The following is a 21,216-nucleotide window of genomic DNA, read 5'->3' as shown; positions in this document are numbered from 1 at the left end:
GATATCAACCTTCACACAAAATCTCATTGCTACTTTTCCACATTGAAAATACAAAGGGACTTAGGAGTTCGACTTCAGGATTCTGTTATGATTAACATGTAGGTTCAGTTGGCAGTTAAGAAGGCAAATGTGATGTTAGCATTCATTTTGAGAGGACTAGAATGCAAGAGCAGGGATGTACTGCCAAGGCTGTATAACATTCTGATCAGACCACACTTGGAATATTGTGAGCAGTTTTGGGTCCTGAATCTAAGGAAGGATGTATTGGCATTGGAGGGGGTCGAGAGAAGATTCACAAGAATGATCCTAGGGTTGAAGGGCTTGTCATATGAGGAGTGGTTGAGGACTCTGGGTCTATATTCGATCAAATTTAGAAGGATAAGGGGGTATCTCATTGAAACTGACAGAATACTGGGAGTTCTAGATAGAGTGGATGTGGAGAAGATGTTTCAAAGAACAAAGAACAAAGAAAATTACAGCACAGGAACAGGCCCTTTGGCCCTTCAAGCCTGCGCCAATCCAGATCCTCTATCTAAACCTGTCACCTATTTTCCAAGGATCTGTATCCCTCTGCTCCCTGCCCATTCATGTATCTGTCTAGATACATCTTAAATGACGCTATAGTGCCCACCTCTACCACCTCCGCTGGCAACACATTCCAGGCACCCACCACCCTCTGCATAAAGAACTTTCCACGCATATCTCCCTTAAACTTTTCCCCTCTCACCTTGAAATCGTCACCCCTAGTAATTGAGTCCCCCACTCTGGGAAAAAGCTTCTTGCTATCCACCCTGTCTATACCTCTCATGATTTTGTAGACCTTAATCAGGTCCCCCCTCAACCTCCATCTTTCTAATGTAAATAATCCTAATCTACTCAACCTCTCTTCATAGCTAGCACCCTCCATACCAGGCAACATCCTGGTGAACCTCCTCTGCACCCTCTCCAAAGCATCCACATCCTTTTGGCAATGTGACGACCAGAACAGCAGTATTCCAAATGTCGTCGAACCAAAGTCCTATACAACTGTAACATGACCTGCCAACTCTTGTACTCAATACCCCGTCCGATGAAAGAAAGCATGCCGTATGCCTTCTTGACCACTCTATCCACCTGCGTTGCCACCTTCAGGGTACAATGGACCTGAACACCCAGATCTTTCTGTGCATCAATTTTCTCCAAGGCTTTTCCATTTACCGTATAGTTCGCTCTTGAATTGGATCTTCCAAAATGCATCACCTCGCATTTGCCTGGATTGAACTCCATCTGCCATTTCTCCGCCCAACTCTCCAATCTATCTATATTCTGTTGCATTCTCCGACAGTCCCCTTCACTACCTGCTACTCCACCAATCTTAGTGTCATCTGCAAACTTGCTAATCAAACCATCTAAACCTTCCTCCAGATCATTTATGTATATCACAAACAACAGTGGTCCCAACATGGATCCCTGTGGAACACCACTGGTCACAGTTCTCCATTTTGAGAAACTCCCTTCCACTACAACTCTCTGTCTCCTGTTGCCCAGCCACTTCTCTATCCAGAGATAATAGGAGCTGCAGATGCTGGAGAATCTGAGATAACAAGGTGTAGAGCTAGATGAACACAGCAGGCCAAGCAGCATCAGAGGAGCAGGAAAACTGATGGGAAGGGTCTAGGCCTGAAACGTCAGCTTTCCTGCTCCTCTGATGCTGCTTGGCCTGCTGTGTTCATCCAGCTCTACACCTTGTTATCTCAGTTCTCTATCCATCTAGCTGGTACACACCAGACCCCATGCGACTTCACTTTCTCCATCAGCCTACCATGGGGAACCTTATCAAACGCCTTACTGAAGTCCATGTATATGACATCTACAGCCCTTCCCTCATCTATCAACTTTGTCACTTCCTCAAAGAATTCTATCAAGTTGGTAAGACATGACCTACCCTGCACAAAACCATGCTGCCTATCACTAATAAGCCCATTTTCTTCCAAATGTAAATAGATCCTATCCCTCAGTATCTTCTCCAGCAGCTTCCATCGGGCTCACCGGTCTATAATTACCTGGATTATCCTTGCTACCCTTCTTAAACAAGGGGACAATATTAGCAATTCTCCAGTCCTCCGGGACCTCACCCATGCTCAAGGATGCTGCAAAGATATCTGTTAAGGCCCCAGCTATTTCCTCTCTTGCTTCCCTCAGTAACTTGGGATAGATCCCATCCGGACCTGGGGACTTGTCCACCGAATGCCTTTTAGAATACCCAACACTTCCCCCTTCCTTATGCCGACTTGACCTAGAGTAATCAAACATCTATCCCTAACCTCAACATCCATCATGTCCCTCTCTTCGGTGAATACTGACGCAAAGTACTCATTAAGAATCTCACTCATTTTCTCTGACTCCTCGCATAACTTCCCTCCTTTGTCCTTGAGTGGGCCAACCCTTTCTCTAGTTACCCTTTTGCTCCTTATGTACAAATAAAAGGCTTTAGGATTTTCCTTAACCCTGTTTGCTAAAGATATTTCATGACCCCTTTTAGCCCTCTTAATTCCTCGTTTTGGTACTACTTTCCTGATATTCTTCCAAAGCTTCATCTGTTTTCAGTCGCCTAGACCTTATGCATGCTTCCTGTCTCCTCCTTGCTAATCTCAAAATTTCACCTGTCATCCATGGTTCCCTAATCTTGCCCTTTCTATCCCTCATTTTCACAGGGACATGTCTGTCCTGCACTCTAATCAACCTCTCTTTAAAAGCCTCCCACATATCAAATGTGGATTTACCCTCAAACAGCTGCTCCCAATCCACATTCCCCAGCTCCTGCCGAATTTTGCTATAGTTAGCCTTCCCCCAATTTAGCACTCTTCCTTTAGGACCACTGTCATCTTTGTCCATGAGTATTCTAAAACTTACAGATTGTGATCACTATTCCCAAGTAATCCCCTACTGAAACTTCAACCACCTGGCCGGGCTCATTCCCCAACACCAGGTTCAATATGGCCCCTTCCTGAGTTGGACTGTTTACATACTGCTCTGGAAAACCCTCCTGGATGCTCCTTACAAATTCTGCTCCATCTAAACCCCTAACACTAAGTGAATCCCAGTCAATGTTGGGAAAATTAAAATCTCCCATCACCACCACCCTGTTGCTCCTACATCTTTCCATTATCTGTCTACATATTTGTACTTCTGTCTCACGCTCACTGTTGGGAGGCCTGCAGTACAGCCCCAACATTGTTACCTATTCTTCATTGTTACCCTTCCTATTTCTGAGCTCTGCCCATATTGCCTCACGGCTCGAGTCCTCCATAGCCCTCCTTCAGCACAGCTGTGATATCCTCTTTGATCAGTAATGCAAATCCTCCACCCCTTTTACCTCCCTCTCTATCCTGCCTGAAGCATTTTTATCCTGGGATATTTGGTTGCCAATCTTGCCCTTCCCTCAACCAAGTCTCAGTAATAGCAATAACGTCATACTCCAAGGTACCAATGAAAGCCCTAAGTTCATCTGTCTTACCTACTACACTTCTCGCATTAAAACAAATGCACCTCAGACCACATGTCCCTTTGCGTTCATCATCTGCTCTCTGCCTACTCTTCCCCTTAGTCACACTGACTACATTATCTAGTTCCTTACAGGCTTTAGTTACTACCTCCTTACTGTCCACTAACCTCCTCATTTGGTTCCCATCCCCCTGCCACATTAGTTTAAACCCTCCCCAACAGCGTAGCAAAAGCAGCCCCTAGGACATTCGTTCCATTCCTGTGCAGGTGTAGACCGTCCGATTTGTATTAGTCCCACTTCCCCCAGAACCGGTCCCAATGTCCCAAAAATCTGAATCCCTCCCTCCTACACCATCTCTCAAGCCATTCATTTATCCTGCCTATTCTTTCATTTCTACTCTGACTGGCACGTAGCACTGGTAGCAATCCTGAGATTACTACCTCTGAGGTCCTACTTTTTAACTTGACTCCTAACTCTCTAAATTCTGCTTGTAGGACCTCATCCCGTTTATTACCTATATCATTGGTGCCTATATGCACCACGACAGCTGGCTGTTCACCCTCCCCCTTCAGAATGTCCTGCAGTCGATCTGAGACATCCCTGACCCGTGCACCTGGGAGGCCACATACCATTCGGGAGTCTCGTTTTTGACCACAGAACCGCCTATCTACTCCCCTTATATTTGAATCCCCTGTGACTATAGCCCTTCCACTCTTTATCCCGCCCTTCTGTACAGCAGAGCCAGCCACGGTGCCATGAACCTGGTTACTGCTGCCTTCCCCTGATGAGCCATCTCCCCCAACAGTATCCAAAACGGTATACCTGTTTTAGAGGGCGATGACCGCAGGGGACACCTGCACTGCCTTCCTGCTTTTTTTCTGCCTTTTGGTCACCCATTCCCTTTCTCCCTCAGCAATCCTAATCTGCGGTGTGACCAATTTGCTAAATGTGCTATCCACGACTTCCGCAGCATCGCGGATGCTCCAAAGTGCGTCCATCCGCAGCTCCAGAGCTGTCATGCGGTCTAACAAGAGCTGCAGCTGGACACACTTCCTACACATGTAGGGGTCAGGGACATCAGCTGAGTCCATGAGTTCCCACATTGATCAAGAGGAGAATAACACTGGTCTGGGATCTCCTGCCATTTTTACTTTAAAGCTTAACTTCGTCACACTATAATATCAAATAATAGCTGAATGAAATGAAAAAATTTTTACCAATCACTCTACTTACCAACCACGATAAAAAAAAAGAAAAAGAAAAACCTTACCTTATCAACACACCACAGAGTCTTTTTTTTTGGTTAGAGGAGGAGGGTGGGTGGGAGACATGACACGTGTAGTGTCTCGGGTTTAGCCCCACTGCCCAAATGTATCAGTTCACTCACCTTCCCAGAGCGCAATTCGACCGCTCCCACTCAGCTCCGCTGCCAAAATGAAGAACTTACCTTCTCGGCAGCCCCCGGTCCTCGCTCTCACCGCTCCCGCTGCTGCTGCAAAAATGGAGTTTCCACGAGTAGCAAAGACTAGGATCCGAGGGCACAGCCTCAGTGTGAAGGGATGACCCTTAAGTACTGAGATGAGGAGGAGTATCTTTGGTCAGAGAATGACAAATCTGTGGAACTCATTGCCAAGGGAGATTTTGAGGCCAAGTCACTAAGTGCATTTAAGGCAGAGATAATACATTCATGATTAGTAAGGGGATCGACAGGAAGAACGCAGGAGAATGGCGGTTGAGAAACATATCAGTCACGATCAAATGATTGAGCAGTGTCGATGGGCCAAATGGCTTAATTCTGCTCCTATATCTTGTGGTCTTAAAGATGATATTATTAGTGCATGTTAACTGTATGGAGCAGCATGTGGTTTGGAAATTATGAAGTAAAAACAGTTCGTGGAAAATACTAATATGACGAACTTGGTTCAGAACTTACAACTGTTCTAATTTGGTAGATTTCAATATGTTTAGAACAGGAAAAATGAAATGTGAATTGCGGTTAAGATTATTTAATAAAATACAATAGTGTCAGTTTGCTGTGGAATAGAATCTTGCGAAATGAATTTTATGGGACCTGTCACTTGGGTACCAAAATATATCCTTCATAACGATGCACAAACCACCACAAGTTTGATTCACAGCATCCGTTATGGAAATATAATGCCGCTTTGGCATGCTCATACAGTCTGTATAGCCGAGAGAAGAGAGCTGGAATGTCAGGAAGCACAGAATTAGAAACAAAAGACCACTGAGTGATTCAGAAATGTACTTATGCCAGGAGCAAGTTAGGTCAGCCACATAGCAAAAGTTTTATTTTCAGGATTCAACTCTTTCCATTATCCTATGCCATATTCACTCAAATTTATGCAGCATTTTTAATCTCCCAGTTCTTTTCTCCTATCTCCAGAGAACAATTCCACAAGCACCATTCACTTTTGAGTCTCCCCACCCAAGGAACATAGGGAAATTTATTTTAAAATTCATTCACGGTATGAGGGATATCGCTGGCTAGGCAGCATTTATTGTCTATCCCTAATTGCCCAGAGGGCAGCTCAGAGTCAACCACATTGCTGTGGGTCTGGAGTCACATGTAGGCCAGACCAGGTAAGGATGGCAGTTTCCTTCTCTAAAGGACATTAGTGAATCAAATGGGTTCTTCCAACAGTCAACAATGGATTCATGGTCATTATTAGATTCTTATTCCAGACATTTTATTGAATTCAAATTCCATCATCAGCCGTGTAGGGATTCAAACCTGCGTCCCCAGAACATTGTCTAGGTCAAAAGTCTAGTGATAATACCATTAGGCCATCACATCCCCAATAGTAAGAGGACAATGCCATTCAGTCCATTATTATAACATGAGGGGTAGGATTTTCAAAGCCCATTGGTTAGAGATTTTAATTAACTTGGGAACTGGGTCCCTGTCCAAACTTTGGGAATCTAGCCCATAGATTCTATTTGTAAGGAACATTATTGCTGGATTCTATCCTATCCTCTCATGAGGCACCTTCTGCAGCAGAATACAAGGCAGGTAAGAGGAAGAGTTGAATGATTTGGAAGGTGGGCAGGATGAGTCTTCGCTATCTTCTGACACAGTAGGGCAGTGGAGTCCTTCTGCTCAGAGGCCAGTTGACTCAGTTAAGTGACCAAATGAAGGCCTCTCTCTGCAATCACTGGGGCTCCCTCTGCAACATGAGGAGATCTGGCAGCCTCCCTATGGACTTGAGGGCGGCCTTGCTAGTTTAGGATTCTATGAAGGATCCCTGCCCTCACTCCCCCTGGAGAAAATGGCAAACCTTGCAGCAACACATCCCTGCCGTCACCATGCAGCAAAAGACCTCACTGCCAGGGCCTGACTGACTGGTCCTGGTGAGCCCCAACCCCATCAACCTTGCCTAGAAACCGGCATGTTGCATCCAATTGATCAGATACCATTCCCACAGGGAAAACTGTGGACTGCGGTACTGCTAGTACAGAAGATATGCTGGCCATCCAATCAGCTAACAGCTCTTGGAGGCAAGCTCTTATCCCTTCGACAGGACTCATATGGCATTTACTCGATCAAACCTGCCTTGATGTCTGTCAAATGGCTCAAGCAGGTTTGCCTCTAGGTTTCCACACATTGTCAGGACCACTTCTGCTAAAATCTAGCCCACTGACTTCAGATATACACCTCCACTAGGATCAGGAGCAGGAACTCTGAACAACTTCCCTCATGTTCCACTGGGCCATCCCTACTACTGTCCCTGCTAAGATCAATATAGCAGAACCAGGAGGCAAATTCCCAGTTCTTCTTAATCATAGAGGTCAAATAAACAGAGCCGGATCTGGGTTCTTTGAGAAGGTGACCAAACAGGTGGATGAGGGCAAAGCGGTTGATGTGGTGCATATGGATTTCAGTTAAGCGTTTGATAAGGTTCCCCATGGTAGGCTATTGCAGAAAATACGGAGGCATGGGATTGAGGGTGATTTAGCGGTTTGGATCAGAAATTGACTAGCTGTAAGAAGACAGAGCGTGGTGGTTGATGCGAAATGTTCATCCTGGAGTTCAGTTACTAGTGGTGTACCTCAAGGATCTGTTTTGGGGCCACTGCTGTTTGTCATTTTTATAAATGACCTGGATGAGGGCGTAGAAGGATGGGTTAGTAAATTTGCGGATGACATCAAAGTTGGTGGAGTTGTGGATAGTGCGGAAGGATGTTGCAGGTTACAGAGGGACATAGATAAGCTGCAGAGCTGGGCTGAGAGGTGGCAAATGGAGTTTAATGCGGAAAAGTGTAAGGTGATTCACTTTGGCAGGAGTAACAGGAATACAGAGTACTGGGCTAATGGTAAGATTCTTGGTAGTGTGGATGAGCAGAAAGATCTCGGTGTCCATGTGCATAGATCACTGAAAGTTGCCACCCAGGTTAATAGCGTTGTTAAGAAGGCGTACAGTATGTTAGGTTTTATTGGTAGAGGGATTGAGTTTCGGAGCCATGAGGTCATGTTGCAGCTGTACAAAGCTCTGGTGCGGCCGCACTTGGAGTATTGCGTACAGTTCTGGTCACCGCATTATAGGGAGGATGTGGAAGCATTGGAAAGGGTGCAGAGGAGATTTACCAGGATGTTACCTGGTATGGAGGGAAGGTCTTATGAGAAAAGGCTGAGGGACTTGAGGCTGTTTTCGTTAGAGAGAAGAAGGTTAAGAGGTGACTTGATAGAGACATACAAGATAGGGTGGACAGTGGGAGCCTTTTTCCTCGGATGGTGATGGCTAGCACGAGGGGACATAGCTTTAAATTGAGGGGTGATAGATATAGGACAGATGTCAGAGGTAGGTTCTTTACTCAGAGAGTAGTAAGGGCGTGGAATGCCCTGCCTGCAAAAATAGTAGACTCGCCAACTCTAAGGGCATTTAAATGGTCATTGGATAAACATATGGATGATAATGGAATAGTTTAGGTTAGATGGGCTTCAGATTGGTTTCACAGGTCGGCGCAACATCGAGGGCCGAAGGGCCTGTACTGCGCTGTAATGTTCTATGTTCTATGTTTTTTGGGTGGAGGCGTGGGGAACATAATAGCCTTAAATCATTTTTAACATTGATAGATGTAGGAATTGGAAATCCAAAACTCTTCTGATACAGTCCTGTTGTATTTCTAGCGGAAAGGCTACAGAATAAACTAGGCTCAGATACACACATTACCAATCTTCTGTAGGAGTCTTTTAATGATGTTACAAAGGAGGAACAATTGCTAACCACACACATGAATGTAGGAGAAGAATGCGTGCAGGAGCCCACAAGCCAGACATTGGCTGTAGACTTCAATGTCTTGCCAACGTCAATATCCTTTAACCAACTCAGATGTCCAAGCCTGGGTCCAGAAAGAAGTTACATTTCAGTTTACACACAAAGAGATATTCCTCCATGATAGCAGCTGTTGTTTGATTTGGTGATGACTTCAAATGAAGTTTGCAAGTTTTTGCTGTGTGTCTTCAAGTGATTGAACAAACTGATTCTCAACCTGCTGATCTTTGGCCACAGTGGGCAGGATGTCCCATAAAGTACTGGGATCCCAGGTTGCAGGATTTTCTTCTTTTCCTTTTCTGCTGCTGCTTTGCTGCAACATTAAGGCATTTGGACTCAAAGCATGATGCAGCTTGGCATACAAGTTATATATGGACATATAAATTGGTGCAGAAGTAACCCATTTGACCACCTGAGCCTGCTCTGCCACGCAATAAGATCATGGCCAATGTGTGTTTCAAATTTCACATTCCCATCAGCCCCAATAACTTTTGAATCCCTTGGTTATCTACCTCAGGCTTTAAAAAATTTTAATGACCCTGTCTACCCCATTGCTTTCTGAGGTAGAGAGTCCCTAAATCACACAAATCTCTAAGAGAAAACAAATGCCCTCATATCTTCTTAAAAAGGGTGATCCCATCAATGCCTTCTTGTTCTGGACTTGCTGACAAGAGGAAACATCCTTTCCATGTCCACCTTGTCCAGACCATGCAGGATCATATATAATTTGATCAAGTCACCCCTCATTAGAAACAAGTCCAGTCTGTCCAACCTATCCTCAGGAGACAATCTGCTTATTCCAGGCATTAATCTTGTAAACCTCCCCTGAAACATCACCACAACCACAAACGCATTTCTTTCTTTACACAAGGAGACCAAAATTTTGCACAGAATCCCAGCTTGACCTTACCAATGTCCTTCATGACATCCGTATTTTAATGCTCAATTTGTCTCATGATAAGGGGTAGCATTTCGTTAGCCTTCTTGATTATATGACATTTTGAACAATTGGTAGCAATCTCTTCCCAGTCATTAATGCGAATGCTGCCACATTTTACCAGAAGATCAGAGTCTTTGGAGAGTTGTCTTTGTCCTCCCTGAACCACTGGCCATTTGAGCATTTAAAAAAAAAATAAGTACATGGCAGCGAAGATGCTTTTTAGCCATTCAAGCACAGTGTCTAGGCCATTTAGTTGATTTTTCAGAAGTTTGTAATGAATGCCTGGAGTTGGATTCACAAAGGGCTCTAGCATTTGTTGAATGCTCCACCTACTGAATCTGGAGAATGTCATGGAAGTTTGCTAGTGAAATTTCTCCATTTGATATAATCATGAGTGACTCACAGTCCAGGTCTCAAGGCAGTACAGTAGCTCACTTGTACATTCTGCATTTAGTTGGCTTGCAGAGGCCTTTGTTGTCAAACCCTCACTGCTGTGAGGATTCCTCTTCAGAGATTTGGATATCCATGAAATTTCTGTCCTGCAACTGTTTTACGATGATATGACAGCAATTGTCATGAAAGAGATGACGCAAAAAATTCGTACCCATGTCAAACAAGGCTGTGTGATTGCTCCCATACTACTTACAATCTATCTGATAGTGGCTGTTCACCTCACTGTAGATTAACTGTCCTCTGGTGTATTAAGTACTGTCTAAACTGAAAATCTTTTAAGCCCAGTTATCTCTGTGCCAAAATAAAGTGAGCACCATAGATATACATGACCTGCAGTACGTACTATTGATCATGCACACCCAATTTGCGAGACACTCTCAACCTTTAAGAGTGAGCGTCATAGAGATGTACAGCATGGAAACAGACTCCTCAGTCCAACTCATCCATGCCAACCAGATATCCTACATTAATCTAGTTGCAATGTCTATAAGACTGTCATTAGGAAACAAGCACCTCAAGTATAATATTACCTCACCCTCAGGCGACTGTCTGTGTGGCATTTGCACATTCTCCCCGTGTCTGCGTGGGTTTCCTCTGGGTGCTCCGGTTTCCTCCCACAGTCCAAAGATGTGCAGGCTAGGTGGATTGGCCATGCTAAAGTGCCCGTAGTGTTCAGGAATATGTCGATTATGTGGGTTTGGGTGGGATGCTCTGTGGGTTGGTGTGGACTTGTTGGGCCGAAGAGCCTGTTTCCACACTATAGAGATTCTATGATAAGTGTCTAAAACTTTGATGATATTAAGTAAAATATCTACTCAGGGAAAATTAGACGATTACAGACATAATTCTGCTCCATGTTCTATTGGTCTTACTTGTTAAACTCTTATCTTCATTAAATATTCATAGAAACTCATTTTTTTTTCGGTTATATATTATCTGTGAGCTTTTACCTGTGCTCTAGTTTTTCCTTTTTTAATCATACTTTGTGTTTTTCATTTGCATATCTATTCTGTGCAACATTCTGTTCTGCTACTCGCCTTTGCACACTCATATGCTTTTTCTTGTAGTTTCACACTATTTTTAACAATTAGTTGACCACAGATGATGGGTCTGCCCATTTGAATTTTTCTCACTGGAATTATTTTCTTGTTGGAATGTATCTATTATGTATATGCTAAAATATCCCCTTAAATACTTGCCAATGTATCTTTATTGATTAATTTAGCCTTTTACCTAATTTGCCAATTCAATTTAGCAAGCTCTGCTTTCATAATTCTTCTTATATAATTTTTTTCAAAGTAGTCTTGAACTCACGTCGCTGTCCCTCAAACTAAATGTAAAATTCAAATACATTAAGGTCACTTCTACTTGGGAGCATCTTCACATCGAGATCATTAATTAATCCTTCTCCCTGCTTCCCTTTAACTGCTTCACTTGCAGTCATACTCCCCTGTCCCTGAACACTGACCAAATGATGACACAACCCTAAGAGGAGTGACTGCCTCCTGGTACAAGGAATCCAGATAATTTTCCCCTTCTCTGATGCGCTGCACTTTCTGTAGTTCAGCTTCTAGTTCATAACCTCTGAGCTCAAGTTGCTGGAATTTAAATATTTGCCATAAATATGTTTGCTTTGGATCAAACTGGCATCCACAAACTCCAACAGACCACAACTGTGACACATCGCACGTTCTGCTAGCCTCAACGTGTTTTAATTTTTTAAAATATTAGTTGCTTATTTGTTACTTTTTATACATTTAATTAACTTTACTACCAATTTATATACAATGTAAAAACTTAAGAATGGAAAAGACTTTAAGTATTTACCAGCAACTTACCAAACAGCTAGCTCCTTTATTTGCAGTACAGCAAAGGACAATTCCAAATAGTAGATTGATAATAGAGGCTGTGGACAATGTACCAAATGATGATGATTGACGTTTAACAGTTAGACTTTGCTTATATTTCAAATCAGGCAAGTTGTCTCTGATTGGGCAGGGTTAGGGTTAGAAAAATAAACCAGTGAATGGCTAACACCTATTTTGTTGAATTGAAACAGGCACAAAATATGTATATGTTCTTTCTGCCTACAAAGAATAATGTATAAATAAACATAGAGTACCATACTGCAACCCTGACTGACAATTCTAAATTCCCTGATCAATCAGACTGATAATCCAAGACAAAATTAACGATCATTTGGACAAATGTGGATTAATAAAGGAAAGAGTGAGCGGGTTTGTTAAAAAAGAATTTGTGTTCAAGTAACTTGATTGAGATTTTTGATGAAGTGACTGAAAGGATTGATGAAGGTAAAGTTGTTGAAGTGGTCTTCATGTATTTCCAGAAATGCCACATAATAGACCTGCTGGTAAAGTTGTAGCTCGTGCAATAAAGAGGAAACTAGCAACATGGATATGAAGTTGACTGAGTTCCAGGAAATAGAGAGTAGTGGTGAAAGGTTGTTTTTTCAAGTGATGGAAGGTTTACAGTATGGAGTCCTCCAGGGATTGGCACAAGGACCATTATATTCCTTGATGTATATTAATGATAGACTTATGTGTACTGGGCATATTATAAATTTGCAGATGATGAAAACTTGGAAGTATATTGAACAGAGGGGTAGATAGTGATAGACTTCAAGAGGACATATGTAGACAGATGAAATTTGCAGATACGATGAAATTTAAGAATAAATTGATGCATTTTGGTATGAAGAATGATAAAAAGCAAGATAAACTAAAGGTACAATTCTAAAGGGGGTGTAGAAGTAGATTGACCTAAGGGTACATGTGTGTAAATCATTGAAGATAGGAAGGTAGGTTGAGTAAGTGGTTAGAAACATGTAATATGAATAAAGGCATAGACTACAAAAGAAAGGAAGCTATAATTAATATTCATAAAACATTGGTTCACCATCAAATACATTATTGCGTCAAATTCAGAGCAGTGCACTTTAGGAAAGATGTGAAGGTTTTAGTGAAAGTACAGGAAAATATTATGAGAATAGTTCCGATAAGAGACTTCAAGTTCATGCATAGATTGGAGAAAATTGGTGTGTTCTTCTTTTGAGAAGTGAAGCTGAGCAGAGATCCGAGAGGACTGTTCAAAATCATTGGGGTCTAGGCAAAGTAGGCAGAAATTTCACTCCTTGTAAGAAGGATTAAGAACTAGAGGATAAGAATTTCAGTTGTTTGTTGAAAGAAGCCAGATGAAAATATCTTTATACAATGAGTGACTAGAATCTGTAATGTGCTATTTGAGTTTGTAGGTAAGACAGATTCAATCGTGGCTTTAAAAAGGGAATTGGAGAAACAGCTGAAGAGAAAGAATTTGCAAAGCCACACGGAGGGAGCAGGGTAATAAGATTGGCTGAGCGGCTGTTGCTGAGGGCTGGCACAGACATAGTAGGCTGAATGGCCTCCTCCTGTGCCAGGACAATTCTCTGATTCTACAAAACAAAGTGCGTGTCTAAGTTGGAAAAGATGGCCATGGCTACTGCAGCAATGAATAAAATGCTCTGTCTGATATGTGTTTTTGACATGGCAACATTCTTAAATTGATAGATTCAAATGCATAGGACTTAGAAATATTTTCAGGGACCCTATTTATAATTTGATAAAACTAACCTGTCTTAGAATTGGCGTCAGGGTTGGGGACAAAATAATTTTCATCTGGGCTTGGGTTTGTGGAAGGGAGATGCAGCGGTGGGTGTAAGGGTTGGGAGCAGAATATGGCTCCACAAAAGTTCTGGTTCCTCCTTTGAGAGGGTTGATATGAAGAAAGTGTGAGATTAGAAGCAGAGGCTTTTACAACTTGCAAGCAACTTAAGATTTCTAGACTTTTGTTTTCTCTTTTATTTCCCAATTTCTGCTGAAGGCCCTTGCTCGTGTTATGATACTTTTCTTTAGGTCCTGGCAGCTCAGTTAAAATAGTTCTTTCCTTACATGGATGCCTTGATTTTGAGTTTCGGATGACTAGCTGCTAACATAGTTAATCCCACTTCTGTCCCATGTTTGCATATTTCCCAGAGGGGTCACTGAATGGTACAGCCTCTTACTGAATTTTTTTCCCTGACTCTCCATAGGAAATGACATTAAGGAGAATTTTAGCTTTCTTCTCTTGATTTGCAAATTAGCTCATGTGAAAATGAACTCAGGACCTTCTTGGTAACATAGCCTGGTAACAGCCCAAAATAAAATGTACTTACCCATTATGCCATTGAAAAATCCTAAATATTTACTATTCAAACAGGAGTTCTGCTTGTAGAGAAGCTATTTAAAATTATCAATGAATCAGCTTTGCTGTTAAACTCACAGCCCAGTAAGTTATTTAAATCTGTTTTAAAAGTGTTATTTAGATAATACTATAAGCACGCATTACATTACACCAAAATTACTGACATTCAAAAGTAAAACGGAAATATTGCCTCAGGACATTTGGAAAAAACAATTTATAGTATGAACACAGCTGCTGCCAAGGTTCTGAGTGAAAATCCAATAAAGTGTACAGACACGTGAATGATAGTCTCTAGTAAATTGAGCTTTACTTTAAAACTTTAATTCTTAGTATAAGAATTGAAATGAATGTTAAAATATTATTGTACTGTGAAAGAGATAACAGTGTTTCTTAGTTTCCTCACTTGACATCTGAACGTGGACATCTTCCAGAGGTGTACTGGACAGCCATCGAAGATTCTCACCCTTAACGAATTTGTTGTCCTTAGTCCAAAGTCAGTGAAGCTGTCACACCCACAAAAGAAGAAGGGTCTAGGCCCGAAACGTCAGCCTTCCTGCTCCTCTGATGCTGCTTGTCCTGCTGTGTTCATCCAGCTCTACACCTTGTTATCACAGATTCTCCAGCATCTGCAGTTCCTACTATCTCAAGAAGTTAAATACCATATTTTTTCGTGCCACTGAGGAAGGGGGAAGAGTTTAGGAATCAAATCTACTCTATACGTTTTGTCAACTCCAATTTTTCTTTTGATTTCTCAATGAAAAAGAAGAAAAAAACTGAAAAAGAAAATGTCTTTGTAAAATGGTCTTCATGATCTCCTCCGTTTTGCATTCAATGGTTTTTTGCTCACCGTTGTTCCCTGAAGATATAAGAAGCATCAAAGTCAATCGCTAAAGGAGTGCAGTATCAGGATTGTTCCCTGACATAATGTTACATGCTAGATATACAAACAGTCTCAAAGAAAATTATTTTGAAGCCTCAATAGTAAGTTGATGGTTCATTTGTTACTGTAACTATGTCAATATTTTTCTTTCTTAAAGTCTATATTATGCCAATACACATTGTCTTATATCAATAAGTCTATCACAGACAGTGTCAAAATTTTTCAGAAATTACCAGCCTTTAAACTGAAAGGTTTCAATCACAGCATGAACCTGATTATTGCTACTTCAATTAATTTTATGCATGTAATTGCAACATTGTTGTTGCAATGGAGCTTGAACACATTTGCAATGTGCATTTTTACCATTATGAATGTGGTTACCTTAGAGGCTACAGCAACCTCTCTTTATCAAATTGAATATGAATCTGAAGGCACTGCAATATAGACATACAGGCAGTTGGAGGTCAATATTTGTAACCTGTCATACGGTTAGGCTAACTGATTTCCAACTGACATCTGTCAGTCAGCCTCAGTTGGCGCCTCTTGTTACATGGTATCACTGGTGGTGCTACCCATTGTGAGGAGATGTAAACAGGGCATTGTGAGTGGTTTATCTATTGTACCTGAACTGACTGCAATGAACTCATCACAAACGTTTCAAGTGAACTGTGATAATGAAACCTTTCTTCATCACCCATTGACAATATCCAGAAGAGAAATAAATCAATATACCTTTGCTCATCAATAAATATAAAAAACATAATGAAAGACTTCTACATTGTAATCATCTTCTGAAGCCAGTTTCTATTGTATTTGACCCAAATGACCTTAGTTCCAAGCATAACTGGCAAAATTGTGGAGAAGCAATTGATATTATAGATAGGGACACCACTCATTGATTTTTATTATACAGATAAAATTGAAATTCAGTCCACACCTTGCTTAAAATTGGGTCAACATGGAAAAAACAATGTTACCATCCAGACAGGAATGATTCCTGAGATATTCAGATTCCTGAGATATTCAAATTCCTTCAAATAAAATGACTATTCCTTATCCTCTTATATTTACATATAAATTTTACTGAACATAAATCTTACATATAACACTAAATGGATTATAAATTCAGTGAGCTATACTACTGAAACTTTTTTTAATATCATAGATTAAAGGGGTGTTCATTCTTTTCAAATATAGAAAATCTTTTATTGCTGCATTATTGACAGAAGTTGAAGGGTACACTAAGGGCCTTGGAAATTGGAATCTGCATTGATGACTGTGCAAAGTTAAAAGTCTTTATTTATTCCCTTTCCTTTTTATTAGTCAACACATCATTGCTCATACAGAAATCGTCTTCCAATGAAAGTGTTTATAAAAGCTAAACATCGTTTTTTTTTTTAAATCTTGATAGACCAGCTTTATTTGCATTACAGTGTCTTATTTGATAGAATCCCAATGTCAGTGGAAATTAAAAGTACAGCACAAGTCTCCTTGTAGGCAATGTACTTCATTCTTCATTTTAAAATAAAAGATCCAATTGAGACTTTGCTTGAGAATGACTTTAAGTGTCTTGTGATACTGGAGCATCATTAATATTAAAACATGAGTGTAATTCGACAAAATGTTACCACGTCACATAAAATGTTTAGATAGATGATCAAATTTTGGTTGAAGAGATAGAATGTAAGCAGCAGAAGAGTGAAATGGAGGGAGTCAGAGGGGATTATGACAAAATTTCCAGAATTTAGTGCCTAGTCACCTGAAGACACAGCTGTCAATGAAGGACAAGGGCAGCTGATGCATGGGAAGACTATGACCTGCAAGTTCCTCTCCAAGTCACATACCACCCTGACTTGAAAATATACCACTGTTCCTTCACTGTCGCTGAGTCAAAATTCTGGAGCTTCTTCCAAACAGTTTTGTAGGAGTATCTACACACTCCAAGGACTGCAGCGTTTCAAGAAGGCAGCTCACCACCAGATTCTCGAAAGTAATTGAGGTAGGGCAATAAAAACTGGCCTAGGCAGTGACACACATTTCCTATAAACATATATAAAAGTAAACTACCACAATGGCTAATCTTAACACTGCATTGCATGCTCTCAAAGCTTTGATGAACTACAGTGATAATCCTGAGTTTATGCTCCCTTCATTACAATTTCCAAACAACTGAAAACAATCCTTTACTATTATGTGTATCAAAACTTTTCTTCGCAACAACCCACATATTAAAAGGAGACTAAAAGCTTAGACAAAAAGTTTTAAGAAAGCTCTTAAAAGGAGGACTGGTAGAAAGGCAAACCTGGTAGGGAAGAAAATCCAGATTTTAAGACTTAGACAGTTGAAAGCATGAATACATTTGGTGGCTAGGGGAAGAGATTTATAAGTTACAGCATACCAAAGCTGGTGGAGTGAAGAAAGCTTGGAGTCCATTAGTGGTATGGTAGTTCAGTGGTTAGCTTCAAAGTGCCAGGGTGCCAGCTCTGATGAAGAGTCATCTAGACTCGAAATGTTAGCTTACTGTCTGTCCACAGATGCTGCCTGACATGCTGTGATCTCCAGCATTTTTGTTTTCAACACAGTGCCAGGGATCTGGGTTTGATTTCACCCTCAAGTGACTCAGGGATATAAATATTGACGTTTTGAAGACAGTTCACAATACAGAAGAAGTGCTAGAGGTCTTAGAAAAAATAAAGGTGGATAAATCTCTGGGATCTGATCTAGTGTATCCTGGGAAGTTAGGGATGAAATTGCAGGGCTCCTTGCAGAAATATTTCTATAATCTATAACTCCAGGTGAGGTGCCAGAGGACTAGAGGGTGGTTAATGTTGTGCTTTTGTTTACGCAGGGTTGTAAGAAGAGGCCTAGGAACCATATACCTGCGAGTCTGACTTCGGTGGTGGGTATGTTGTTGGATGTGATTCTGAAAGATAGGATTTATTTGGATTTGGAGAAGAAGGAATGATTAGGGATAGTCAGCAAGGTTTTGTGTGAAGGAACTCATGTCTTACAAACTTGATTGAGTTTTTTGAGGAAGTAACCAAGAAGATTGATGAGGGCCGAGCAGTAGACATTGTTTACTTGGACTTTAGTAAATCCTTTGGCAAGGTTTCGCATGGTGAACTAATTATAGGGTTAGATCACACAGGATTCAAGGTGAGCTTGCCAACTGGATACAAAATTGGCTTAACAGCAGGAGACAGAGAGTGACGGTGGAGGATTGTTTTTCGAAACTGGAGGCCTGTGACCAGCAGTGTTCCACAGGGATAGATGCTGGGTCCACTTTTATTTGTCATTTATAGAAATGATTTTGATGAAAATATAGAAGGCATGATTAGTAAGTTTGTGGATGACAACAAAATTGGAGGTAGAGTGGACAGTGAAGAAGTTTATCTAAGATTACAAAGAGTTCTCGATCAATTGAGTCAATAGGCTGAGGAGTGGCAGATGGAGTTTTATTTGGATAAATGCAAGCTATTGCATTTTGGCAAGACAAACAAGGGAAGAACTTATACAACTAAAAGTAGGGCTTTCGGTCATGTTGTAGAACAGTGAGACCTAGGGGTTCAGGTACATTAACCTTTGAAGCTTATGTCACATGTAGTCAGAGTGATTAAGAAGGTGTTTAGCGCACTTACATTCATTGCTCAGATGTCTGAGTATAGGAATTGGGATTTCATTTTTGAGGTTGTAGAGAACATTGGTGAGGTCCCTTCTGGAGTACTCTGTCCAATTCTGGTTGCCCTGTTATAGGAAGGTTATTATTAAGCTGGAGAGGTTTCAGAAGTGGTTTACCAAGATGTTGCTGGGAATGAAGGGTTGAGTAATAAGGAGAGGCTGGATAGTCTGGGACCTTTGTTTTCCTGAAGTGTAGGAGGTTGAGGGGTGACATTATATAGGTTTATAAAATCAGGAGGGATATAGTTAAGATGATTGGCAGGTGTCTTGTCACAAAGGTGATGGATTTCAAAACCGGGGGCATATTTTTAAGGTGAGAGGAGAAAGATTTAAAAAAAGACATGAGGGGCATTTTTTTTACTCAGAGAATGGTTTGTGTGTGGAATGACCTTCAAAAGGAAGCAATGGTTGAGGGTACAGTTACAACATTTTAAAGACATTTGGATAAGAAATGCTTGGAGGGATATGGGCCAAGCACAGACAGGTGAGACGAGTTTAGTTTAGGATTATGGTCGGCTTGGACTGGTTGGACTATAGGCTCTGCTTCCTTGCTGTATGACTCTATGGGTCTATGTCTGTTGATTTGGTGTTTGCGTGTTCTCCCCATGTTTGTGTGGGTTTCCTCCAGGTGCTCCGGTTTTCTCCATTAGTCCAAAGATGTGCAGATCATGTGGATCAGCCATGGGAATGCAGGGTTACAGGGATATTGTAAGAGGGTGGGATGCTCTTCAGAGGGTCTATGTAGATTCGATAGGCCGAATGGCCTACTTCCACAATGTAGGGACTCTATGAATCTATGATCCTACCATCATAAAATGTTAGTGAAGGAAGGTCATTGTCTTCAGCACCTATTTTGAAGTTCATTCTTTTGTCAAAAATTCCGACTGATTTACTCGAGACTCTTAGTTTGAAACAGACTTTTCACAATTTCAGCGCCCTACTTGACTCAGACTTCAGCTTCTGAAATCATCCTCTCTTTATTGGAAAAACCTCTACATCTATGGTATTGTCCATCCCTACCTCACCCCAGCAGCCAAAAAATCTCTAATCCAATGCCTTTCCTATCTTCAAACTAAACTCCCAATTGTCCTCCATACCACCAATCCCCATAACATTTCATTTTATTCAAAACTCTACTTATGCCACCTACACCAAGTCTCATTCAGCAACCATTACAATGTTTATGAATTAATATCTTGTCTTCCAAAACCTCATCTTTAAAATTCACATCATCATATTCAAAAAGGATCAAGGTTTCCCTTTCCACAGTTTTCGGTCCTATTTTCGATCAACCCTTTCTCATATGCCTAAAAAAAATCCATGACACTATTTTGAAGACAAGTAGGAGAGTTCTCCCCAGTGCCCTGGCCAATATTTTAGCCTTAGTCAATAGCACACAAAAATAACAACTTATTTGGTCATTACCACATTGTTGTTCTGGGAATATGACTGTGTATTAACTGGTTGTCAAGCTTATTCTAAAACACTGACTACCCTTCAAAAGTACTCAATTTGCATGTAGCACTTGGTTGTGCTAGATTTTGTATAAACGCAAATCTTTCATTCTATAATACTTAACTATTCCTTAGATTTTATTATTTGGTTCTTCATAAATAAAATTTCTTATTACTGTATCATCATACTCAATACTTTGCACACCCTCATGACTGTAATATTCTTTCTATAATGGGCTATAAAGAAGTGCACACAATATCTCAAGAGCAAAATTAATAACACCTGTACAAATTTCACAAATTGCAAATTGTACCAGTCAATTCTCTGTATTTAAAATCCTAAATCAGATTTGCCTTTTACAGATCTTTTCTGTGCATCAAGATTAAAAGTATTAGGGGTCTGGGATGGCTAACAGGGAGGTATTTTCTGCACTCCTGACATTTCAGGGATGTCCCATTTGAGGATTATTTAAATATAAGATTGGCTGTCCAGTATAATATGGACCTGCTGGCACAAATGGAGTTGGGGGTGGGGGGGGAGATTTGCTGAGCATTTTCTTTCAGGATGTAGATTTTCTCAGGCTACCATAAAAAAAAGAACAAATTCAAAGACAGTGGCCAAAAAACTCTATTTAGATATTAGCTCCCCACATGCTATGAATGGCTGCACTGAACACCAAGGATGCAAATATTAAGAAATACATGACATCATCCATCACCCTATCTGTAACGCACCTCCCATATTTGGCTAAGCATTACCACAATTTCATCAGAAAATGTTGAAATCAGGTCAGATCA

This window comes from Rhincodon typus, chromosome 2, assembly GCF_021869965.1.
Source record: "Rhincodon typus isolate 14 chromosome 2, sRhiTyp1.1, whole genome shotgun sequence".
In the NCBI taxonomy this organism is placed as follows: Eukaryota; Metazoa; Chordata; class Chondrichthyes; order Orectolobiformes; family Rhincodontidae; genus Rhincodon; species Rhincodon typus.
This window is presented reverse-complemented; position numbering follows the sequence as displayed.